Source organism: Anomaloglossus baeobatrachus, chromosome 5 (assembly GCF_048569485.1).
Source record: "Anomaloglossus baeobatrachus isolate aAnoBae1 chromosome 5, aAnoBae1.hap1, whole genome shotgun sequence".
In the NCBI taxonomy this organism is placed as follows: Eukaryota; Metazoa; Chordata; class Amphibia; order Anura; family Aromobatidae; genus Anomaloglossus; species Anomaloglossus baeobatrachus.
In genome coordinates, this window is record NC_134357.1 from 477,244,059 (window position 1) to 477,255,358 (window position 11,300).

An 11,300-nucleotide genomic window follows, 5' to 3' on the forward strand; every position below is an offset into this window, starting at 1 on the left:
AAGTGATGGCTGTTAAGAGTCTGGCACACATGGCTGACTTTATGGTAAGCTGCCTGTCTCGTGACCCTCGCGTTAAGAACATCTTGGCCGACAATCATTACTGGTTGGTAACACTGTTAGACCCACGCTAAAAGGAGAACTTTATGTCTCTTATTCCCGAAGCGGAGAGGTCAGGCAAAATGCAGCAGTTCCAGAAGGCCATAGTCACGGAAGTAGGCAATGCATTCCCCTCACAAAACGCTAGCGGCATAGGTCAGGAATCAGTGGACAACCAAGGCGTACAGCCGAGAGGGGCACAAGTCCAATCCGCCAGAGGTAGGGGAACAGTCTTTAAGATGTGGGACAGTTTTCTCAGCCCCTCACGTACCACAGCCCCTGAGGTGCGGGGTAGTGCCACAAGAAATCCTAAGTTTGCCCAGATGCTCAAGGAGTACCTTGCAGATCAAACAACTGTACTCCGACATTCCTCTGTGCCTTACAATTAATGGGTATCCAAGCTGGACACGTGGCATGAATTGGCTCTCTACGCCTTGGAAGTCCTGGCCTGCCCTGCCGCTAGCGTTTTGTCAGAGCGTGTTTTTAAAACAGGTTTTTAGGAGCGACAATTACTGAGAAGTCTGACACTATCAGCCACTGCTGACTGACGTGTATTATACACTACACTTGTGCGTTATATAATAGTTTGTGCAAAACATGCACCTGTACGCTGCCACCGACAGGCACACACGTGCGGTTTTTAAATGCAAGCACGGACGCACTAAGAACCTAACAGGTTTTTAGGAGCGACAATTACTGAGAAGTCTGACACTATCAGACACTGCTGACTGACGTGTATTATACACTACACTTGTGCGTTATATAATAGTTTGTGAAAAACGCACACAAGTGCACCTGTACGCTGCCACCGACAGGCACACACGTGCGTTTTTTAAATGCAAGCACGGACGCAATAAGAACCTAACAGGTTTTTAGGAGCGACAATTACTGAGAAGTCTGACACTATCTGGACTGTTTTAGACTGTGTACACCAGCCCCAGATATGATGAAGGCTGGTATACGGTCACCACTAGGAATGGCTATATACCCTGCCTGCCTGCCTGCCTGCCTGTATACTGCTACAATAGTCCTGACAAGGACTCTTCTGGTCACTAGCCTGTATTCCGACCTGGCTATACCCTGCCTGTATATAGCAACAATAGTCCTGAGAAGGACTCTGCTACTGTACTCCGACCTGGCTATACCCTGCCTGCCTGTATACAACTAGAATAGTCCTGAGAAGGACTTCTGGTCACACTGTTTGCAGCCCTGCTACGGAAATAGCTATAAAGGGCCGCAAACCTTTCCCTGAAGCAGCAACACTCTCCCTGCACTGACTGTCTGGATGGCTGTGAGCAGAGCACAGCGCGCCCGCCGGTATAAAGGCTCGGTCACGCTGTGCGGGCCGGCCAATCACTGCAATTCCACAACTAACAGGGCTGTGGCATTGCAGTGGTCTGCCAGCCAATCCCTGCATGAGGGCTGGCTCTCAAAAGAGCGCCAACATGCAGGGATGAAGACCACGAGTACAGCACGAGTATCGCGAGATTACTCGGTCCCCGCCGAGTAGCCCGAGTACAGTGATACTCGTGCGAGTACCGAGTAGTAACAAGCATGCTCGCTCATCACTACTGACGAACTGATTTCTTAAAAAAATACGGTCTAATTCTGAATGGAATTTACTCACAAGGAGGGGCTGTAGACTTCCAATCTGGGAATATTTCACAAAGATTCTTATTCAGGTGAATATAAGGATATTTTCCTAAGCATTTTTTTTTTGCATTTCTTTTAGATGACCAAAACCGCAAGATTGAAGAAAACCACACTGAGAACGTTTCATCATCTACTTCTAAAGTTTGCACTTAAGTTTTACATTTTTCTATGGGGCTGGTGAAAAAAAGCTGTTAACCAAAATCATTTTATAGATTGGTACACTTTTGGAGGTACGGATATATGAAGGTTTATTTTAAGAAAAAAAAGACTATATTTGTTTAATGAAAATAATGAATAAAAAATTGTTCTCATTCTTTTTTAATATTATGAAATATAATTTTGAAAATTTAAGTTTATATCGTGGGGTGTAATGGGATTACTATGTGGCACCCCTGAGGCTTCAGTCACCACAGGGTACTGAGGGTACTGCACCTCACCAGAGGTGCAGTATTCTTCCCGGGTAAGGAGGAGGTCATTGCCGGTAAACCACCACAATCCACCATAACACACAGTTAGATGCCCTCTCACTGGGACTGGGCTGGGGTAGAGACATTGGAGGGTGGCCATCACTAATGTAGAGGACCCTCTGCTCACTGGTTCAGGAACCCGGGGGGAAGAGCTATACATAGGAAACCAAGGCGACAAACACACACAGACATTCAGCCTGAAAAAGAACAATGACAGCCAGGGAAGAAATGAGACACAGGAGAACACGGTCGCTGAGAAGAGGGCTGATAGCTCCCTCAGGACCGGCGCACACCTCAGGGTGCGGAGCCCTAAACTGGTGGGCACTTCAAGTCCAGCCAGCATAATCTGCCGGACAGAGGATTTCAAGTCTTCTGACCCAGACACAGATCCAGGGGCAAAGCATCATATAGAGCCAGGAGTCGTAGCCAACGGGTGGCACCAGCAACGAACTCGCACTGCCTGCCATACGGGATGGGGAAAAAAAACATTCCCAGGACTCGGGTCTCAGCATAGCTTCAAGCCGCAGGGACTCACACAACACAGCGCAGGGAGAAAGGACTCACTGAACAAAACACCGGCTCTGACCTCCGAACTACCCGGAATCGGCTGGAGCCCATCACAGCGGAGTCCAGCAGTCCAATGACATAAACAGATCAGTGAGTAAAAGAACTTAAACTACAAACGCTTAGTCGTCTGATTCTTCCCGCACCCCGCACTCCTTTATTAGAGTGCACTACTACTCCCAACATCAGCCCCGGGGGCCTGAGCTCTGCCTGTGGAGAGCTATACCATCTGAGAAGTGTTATCATACGCCCCAGAAAAGACATCCCGCAGCGGCGGCTCTCATATTAGCCGTATACCACAGGTCACAGGTTGCGTCATGAATACAAACTCTTCTCCCCTGTAAATACTCCCTATTGCCCCAATTATTGACACTACCAGGGTCACAGAACCGGGCCAGGCCGCGGTGACATCCCTAACCGACACCGGCCCGGTGACGAGTGACCCCCAAGACCCTGCGGGCGCGTCAACTACTGGACCTCATGTTAGGGGAACCCAAAGATACGTCAGAAGGTGATGATGTTTGAGCCGCCTTCCTTACCCTAGCTCCTGAACAACCCTGGTTTAGTGGCCCCCAACCCCTCCACCCAGGGCAAGGCCGGGACAGGAGTGATTAATACCACTCAAATAAACAGATTGGAAAAAAACAAAACACAACCTCACAGCAATCACTCACAGAGGTATAGACAGTATGTGATCAAGAGGAAACTAAAGGAAGGGATGAAATAATTAGTCAGCAAGAGAATTTCCACAACACACCAACCAGCAACTAGACACAAAGCACAAAGCAAAAGGGAGGAGGCGACTGTGATAGGTCACCTGCAACATTTGACTCAGGCAGTAATCCACAGGCTAGCAGGAATTAACTCCTGCAAGCCCGATTGCTAACAAGAGCACAGCTGGTCGACGCCCGAGCCTGTCTATGCAACTCAAAAGCATCGTCTTGTGGAGAATGTGACTGCTGTAAGTAGTCCTAACACTTGGTGAGTTTTGAGAAAGAAACTGTGTGACAGTTTAGCATCATTTTCTATTATTGTATTAGAATTTTTGGGAATTTTTGTAAATTTCAACATAGGATCTTCTTATAGGCATTCGCGTGGGCCAGATCAGTCCTCAAACGTTGTTAAACACCAAGCTGTCATTCTACAATCATCTAGGACTGATTAAAGCCTAAAAAAGGGAATTTGTATCTTTATGTATACCCAATAATCAATGTCTTAATACTAGAGAAGAGACATTCGATTCAGAGGGCTATGGTTCAGTGGCCACATCAGGGAACCCTACAAATTGCCTATTATCTGCAGCTATTCCTAGACCCCTTTTGAGTAGTAGGGCCAGCGCAACTTTCCATTGGACCTTCAAATCAGAAAAAGCACCAAGGACTCCGACAGGCAAGAGGCAATTTACAAGAGACTCAATCAGTGCGCATCATAAATGAGTACACCCATTTGAAAAGTAAAATTTTAATCAGTACTTTAACGATTTCCAAATTTTTTACAACACTGAGTTTCATAGCATATTTTTTTAGCCCATAATATAAAAGTTTAATAATGTAATTTTCATTACAAAATCTGCAGTTTTACTCAATTTAATTGATGCAAAAATGAGTACTCCCCACATAAAAAATTTGCTTCTTCTAGTATTTGTATGACCTCCATGAATTTTAAGGACAGCACCAAGTCTTCTAGGCATGGAAAGAACAAGTTATAGTCAGGGTGTACCTGGCTTACTGGTGGGGGGGTGTCAGTGAAGTGGGATCACAGGAAGCAGGAGCAGGCTCCAGCAGCAGCTGAGTTGAACACATGTGCCCACTATTAAAGCAAATCAATAATGAATGTTCTGCAAGCCAATAATCCCACCCATCTCTTTGCACTGACGCCAGCCAGATTATGGGAGTGGGCAGCAGTGAGTATTCATTTTCTTTAATAACACGCACGTGTTTGCCCCAGCCACCAGCTTTCTGCAGGAGCTGGGGTGATCGTGAGTTTGCTATTAAAGAAAATTAATATTCACTGTTCCCCAAGTCCATAGTCCCAGGCGTTGAGAGCAGTGAATATTTATTTTGGATTACCCGGCAGTTGACGTCGGCTTATTATTGGGGTTGCATGGCAGTGACGTCATGCCCTGCTCCGCTTACATGCAAAAGTCAGTTGCTGGCATCAGAAAAGGACGCCACGCACCAGGTGAGAGGAGGTAAGGGGAGTATAATCATTTAATTTTGTATGTGTACTATATAACATAACATACACCAGGATTTAGAACAAATACAGTTAGGTCCAGAAATATTTGGACAGTGACACAATTTTCGCGAGTTGGGCTCTGCATGCCACCACATTGGATTTGAAATGAAACCTCTACAACAGAATTCAAGTGCAGATCGTAACGTTTAATTTGAAGGTTTGAACAAAAATATCTGATAGAAATTGTAGGAATTGTACACATTTCTTTACAAACAGTCCACATTTTAGGAGGTCAAAAGTAATTGGACAAATAAACCAAACCCAAACAAAATATTTTTATTTTCAATATTTTGTTGCGAATCCTTTGGAGGCAATCACTGCCTTAAGTCTGGAACCCATGTGTGTCGCCCTGGGCAAGCCAGGGGACACAGGTCACACACCACTACACCCCACACTCCAGGTAGGCACATCACAGCTAACCAGAAATCCTTGTTGCCTTCCTCCAGAGGTTGATGATGCACACCAGGGGGTGGGCCAGGCGGTTGGCTCCGCCCACCAAGGAGCTCACAGCTCTGGAGGCAGGAAGTAACCAGGCAGATAGCTCAGGGATGAGCTTGAGTGAACAACAGAGTCTAGTCAGGGAGGAGGAAGTGGAAGGAGTGGAGGAGTAGTCTAGACAGAGTGAAAGTGAAAGTAGAAAAGGAGAAAAAGCAAGTAAAGTGACAGAAGAGAAAGACAGCCTGAAGGGTCCAGCTTTGTGAGGGCCAGAACAGCAAGGTCAGCAACGGCGGTGACTGTCTGGAGGGGGACCGTTTGGAAGTTCCTGGAAGGACCCCGTTGGCTGTGTGCCCGGTGGTCTGGAGCAGTGTTCCGAAGGACAGTCAGCACCAGGGCAGGGGCCTCTTGGACCCCGGCAAGGCTAGGAGTCGCCAGATTTGCCAAATCTGTCAGTGACGGGGACGCAGATCCCCCAACAACCAAGTCCCGATTGAAGGCAACAGCCCAACCCGTATTGGAGAGACACCGCCACCGCCACGGCACAAGTTTCTCAGGGCCAGCGCCTGCGGGCAAAGTGTAGAGCTCCTCCGGCCCAGATTGCAGTCGGGGAGCGGGTAACCGGAGGGAATCCACCGCTACCATCAGTCAACACAGGTGCAAGGAAGAGAGACATCACCGTCACCTACCGGGAGTGCAGGTGCAGCCGTCTGTGGGACCGTCCTACCAGCCATTGGTTTACCGTACAAACTGTGTCCGTGTGTCAGGCTGAGTGAGTACCATAGTGCCGCAAGGCACAGCGCTGCCCCCGCGTCCCTGCGCCCTCCAGGCCCTACACTTTACATCTCATCACCGGGCCCCGGGATCACCAACCCCTACCCACGGAGGGGCAACACAACACCTGGCTGCTCCGCATCACCATCCCCGGGACCCCCATACTGAGCAGCGGTGGTGCAATCACCACAACCGTGGGTGGCGTCACGAACTATAACAATCCCCACACCCAACAAACACCCCCTTTCACTCACGGGCGAGGAGTGTCGCTCGAGAAACCCCGGGATCCGGCCCACAGCTCGAGCCACCAGGAGCAGCCGCCGGACCCGAGCAGAAGGGGTGAGCGCGGTGTGCTGACACCCTCCTCCCCGCCCGCGACAACTTGGCGTCACGAACAGGATCTTACCGCTCTGCCGTCAGGTAGAGGTGCGCCTTGTTACCGCCGGAGGTATCCGGCAGAAAAATTTCAGAAGCCGCCATCTTTGGCGCGAATAGTTCCCGCTCGAGCGTCTTCTCGAGCAGTAGAAGCGCGAAGGCCAAAACCCCGCCCCGAGAGAGGAGGGGCCGGAAAGAGCTAAGGGGGACGAAATGGCGGCTGGCCGCATGTGAGCGCGGCTGTGGAAGCAGGGACGCCAGGACCCTGCGGCCATTTATTGGTTCCTGGAAGAGGCCGCTGCTAAAGATGCTGAGTCCGACCAACAACACCGTGGTCCCCGCGCCCGGCATGGCGGCGTGGGTGGAAGTCCGGACCGCCCAGCTAAGCAGCCGTCTGCAGGTCCGCGTGCAGCTCCTCCTGGAGGAGTGGGAAGCCGACATGGTGGAAGTGGTGGCTGCTATATGGAGATGCGAGGTGGAGGAAGATTTGGAGGAACGGGTAAGAGGCCCACGTCCCTGTATTCCCGAGGGATCGGCCGCTGCGGCTGAGGGGCCCGGCCTACCCCCGTTCACCCTGCTGCCTCTCCCGCTACCCGCGTTAGCTGCTGCTGCCCCGCCACTAGGCCCGCTACCACCACCACCGGTAGCGGTACCCTGCCAATCCGCCCCGGTGGACCGACCTGCAGCAGAAGCTCATGACCACCCTGAACTGCTTCTATGGAAGAAGCCGAAGGCTGAAGCCGTCAGCAAAGATGCACCGGAGGCACGGCGGGGATGCAGCTGCCAGGAGGCAGAGCAGGCCATGTCACAGCGGGGTCCCTCATTACTGAAGGTGCCGGTCGTAGCCGACACGGAGGGACTCTGGCTGGGCCCGTCCCCCGCACACGCTGAACCGGAGCAAACAGAAAGTGCTCCCGGCTGGGAGCGACGGCAACAGCAGCTGCGCAGAGAGATCGAAGCCCGAGAGGGGTATAGAGCGGATGTAGATGCCCGCATGTATATGGAAGAAGATTGCCTGCAGCGAGCTACCATTGGGGTCCAGAGCGGTGCACCATGTGAAGGTGGCACTAGAGCCCCACGAGTGAGAATGGACTGTTGAGCCGCTTCCAGGGCAGCGGAGCACCGTTGTCCAGTCCCCGTTGGGACCACCACTTTGTTGTTTAAAAGTTTGAAAAGTTGAAAGTTTGAAAAGAATGAAGAAAAAGATGATTACCGAACAGTTACCTGATTTGCTTTGTGATTGAACCGGCTGGAGCCGGCACCGTTGTCCCCGTGGGGACCGTTTAAAGTTTTATTTGCATGGGAACTATCTATGGACAAGCCCGTGAACTTGCAGGGCACCACAAACGTTAAGTGGCTTGTAAATATGTTGGGTACCGTTACCGTTTCCGCAATACCGCCTCCGGAGAGGCAGGTTGGAGGGAGGGCCCTGAGCGGAGCAGGCCAGGGCCCAGCCACCAAAGGAACCGGTGGCCACCCTCTGGAGGGGAAGGACAGATCCCGCTCGGGTAACTTGTGCTGGACTGTGGGTCAAGGGGTGCTGCCTGGGTTTTAGGGGCAGCATCAGGGCCAGGTTGCTTGGGTGGGAGAGAGCGGAAACCGTGACCGTATACCGTTGCAACGTTTAAGTAAATGTGCCTCCCGTCTTGGGAAGAGTTTTGATTAAAAATGTCATTTATGTTTTGCTTAACCCTGTTATCCCCTTTTTACAGAAAAATAAAACCGGTGTAGGACGGCAGCCCGCGGACGGTCTGCATTTTGCTAAGGGGGAATGTGTCGCCCTGGGCAAGCCAGGGGACACAGGTCACACACCACTACACCCCACACTCCAGGTAGGCACATCACAGCTAACCAGAAATCCTTGTTGCCTTCCTCCAGAGGTTGATGATGCACACCAGGGGGTGGGCCAGGCGGTTGGCTCCGCCCACCAAGGAGCTCACAGCTCTGGAGGCAGGAAGTAACCAGGCAGATAGCTCAGGGACGAGCTTGAGTGAACAACAGAGTCTAGTCAGGGAGGAGGAAGTGGAAGGAGTGGAGGAGTAGTCTAGACAGAGTGAAAGTGAAAGTAGAAAAGGAGAAAAAGCAAGTAAAGTGACAGAAGAGAAAGACAGCCTGAAGGGTCCAGCTTTGTGAGGGCCAGAACAGCAAGGTCAGCAACGGCGGTGACTGTCTGGAGGGGGACCGTTTGGAAGTTCCTGGAAGGACCCCGTTGGCTGTGTGCCCGGTGGTCTGGAGCAGTGTTCCGAAGGACAGTCAGCACCAGGGCAGGGGCCTCTCGGACCCCGGCAAGGCTAGGAGTCGCCAGATTTGCCAAATCTGTCAGTGACGGGGACGCAGATCCCCCAACAACCAAGTCCCGATTGAAGGCAACAGCCCAACCCGTATTGGAGAGACACCGCCACCGCCACGGCACAAGTTTCTCAGGGCCAGCGCCTGCGGGCAAAGTGTAGAGCTCCTCCGGCCCAGATTGCAGTCGGGGAGCGGGTAACCGGAGGGAATCCACCGCTACCATCAGTCAACACAGGTGCAAGGAAGAGAGACATCACTGTCACCTACCGGGAGTGCAGGTGCAGCCGTCTGTGGGACCGTCCTACCAGCCGTTGGTTTACCGTACAAACTGTGTCCGTGTGTCAGGCTGAGTGAGTACCATAGTGCCGCAATGCACAGCGCTGCCCCCGCGTCCCTGCGCCCTCCAGGCCCTACACTTTACATCTCATCACCGGGCCCCGGGATCACCAACCCCTACCCACGGAGGGGCAACACAACACCTGGCTGCTCCGCATCACCATCCCCGGGACCCCCATACTGAGCAGCGGTGGTGCAATCACCACAACCGTGGGTGGCGTCACGAACTATAACAATCCCCACACCCAACAAACACCCCCTTTCACTCACGGGCGAGGAGTGTCGCTCGAGAAACCCCGGGATCCGGCCCACAGCTCGAGCCACCAGGAGCAGCCGCCGGACCCGAGCAGAAGGGGTGAGCGCGGTGTGCTGACACCCTCCTCCCCGCTCGCGACACATGGACATCACCAAACGCTGGGTTTCCTCCTTCTTAATGCTTTGCCAGGCCTTTACAGCCGCAGCCTTCAGGTCTTGCTTGTTTGTGGGTCTTTCCGTCTTAAGTCTGGATTTGAGCAAGTGAAATGCATGCTCAATTGGGTTAAGATCTGGTGATTGACTTGGCCATTGCAGAATGTTGCACTTTTTTGCACTCATGAACTCCTGGGTAGCTTTGGCTGTATGCTTGGGGTCATTGTCCATCTGTACTATGAAGCGCCGTCCGATCAACTTTGTGGCATTTGGCTGAATCTGGGCTGAAAGTATATCCCGGTACACTTCAGAATTCATCCGGCTACTCTTGTCTGCTGTTATGTCATCAATAAACACAAGTGACCCAGTGCCATTGAAAGCCATGCATGCCCATGCCATCACGTTGCCTCCACCATGTTTTACAGAGGATGTGGTGTGCCTTGGATCATGTGCCGTTCCCTTTCTTCTCCAAACTTTTTTCTTCCCATCATTCTGGTACAGGTTGATCTTGGTCTCATCTGTCCATAGAATACTTTTCCAGAACTGAGCTGGCTTCATGAGGTGTTTTTCAGCAAATTTAACTCTGGCCTGTCTATTTTTGGAATTGATGAATGGTTTGCATCTAGATGTGAACCCTTTGTATTTACTTTCATGCAGTCTTCTCTTTACTGTTGACTTAGAGACAGATACACCTACTTCACTGAGAGTGTTCTGGACTTCAGTTGATGTTGTGAACGGGTTCTTCTTCACCAAAGAAAGTATGCGGCGATCATCCACCACTGTTGTCATCCGTGGACGCCCAGGCCTTTTTGAGTTCCCAAGCTCACCAGTCAATTCCTTTTTTCTCAGAATGTACCCGACTGTTGATTTTGCTACTCCAAGCATGTCTGCAATCTCTTTGATGGATTTTTTCTTTTTTTTCAGCCTCAGGATGTTCTGCTTCACCTCAATTGAGAGTTCCTTAGACCGCATGTTGTCTGGTCACAGCAACAGCTTCCAAATGCAAAACCACACACCTGTAATCAACCCCAGACCTTTTAACTACTTCATTGATTACAGGTTAACGAGGGAGATGCCTTCAGAGTTAATTGCAGCCCTTAGAGTCCCTTGTCCAATTACTTTTGGTCCCTTGAAAAAGAGGAGGCTATGCATTACAGAGCTATGATTCCTAAACCCTTTCTCCGATTTGGATGTGAAAACTCTCATATTGCAGCTGGGAGTGTGCACTTTCAGTCCATATTATATATATAATTGAATTTCTGAACATGTTTTTGTAAACAGCTAAAATAACAAAACTTGTGTCACTGTCCAAATATTTCTGGACCTAACTGTATACCAGGATGGGGATCAGATATACCAGGATGGGGGATATATACACCAGGATGGAGGACATACAGTATATACCAGGATGAGGGACATACAGTACAGTATATACCAGGATGGGGACATATTTACCAGGATTAGAGACATTTATACCAGTATGTAGGTTACAGGATATACCTAGAAGAAGCCCTGGATGAGAGACATTAGTAAAAAATTGGGAGAAATTACCCTCATAACAGTGCGTCATGACTCATGACCCTATTTTTTGCTTCATATTTCTTTTTCCTATTTTCCTCCTCTAAAATGTAAGTGTGTCTTATTATGATCCATTTTAAACCCAAT

General features: G+C 50.5%; 1 protein-coding gene across 1 annotated transcript in view; it reads left to right on the plus strand.

Annotated features, from left to right (window-relative positions):
* The window catches only part of LOC142310360 (uncharacterized), a 66,212-nt gene extending 64,169 nt beyond the window's left edge, over positions 1-2,043 (plus strand). The window contains exon 7 of the mRNA XM_075347878.1: positions 1,829-2,043. The gene's annotated coding sequence lies outside the window, so the exon portion shown is untranslated. The remainder of the gene's footprint in view (positions 1-1,828) is intronic.
* Positions 2,044-11,300: the final 9,257 nt, after the last annotated feature.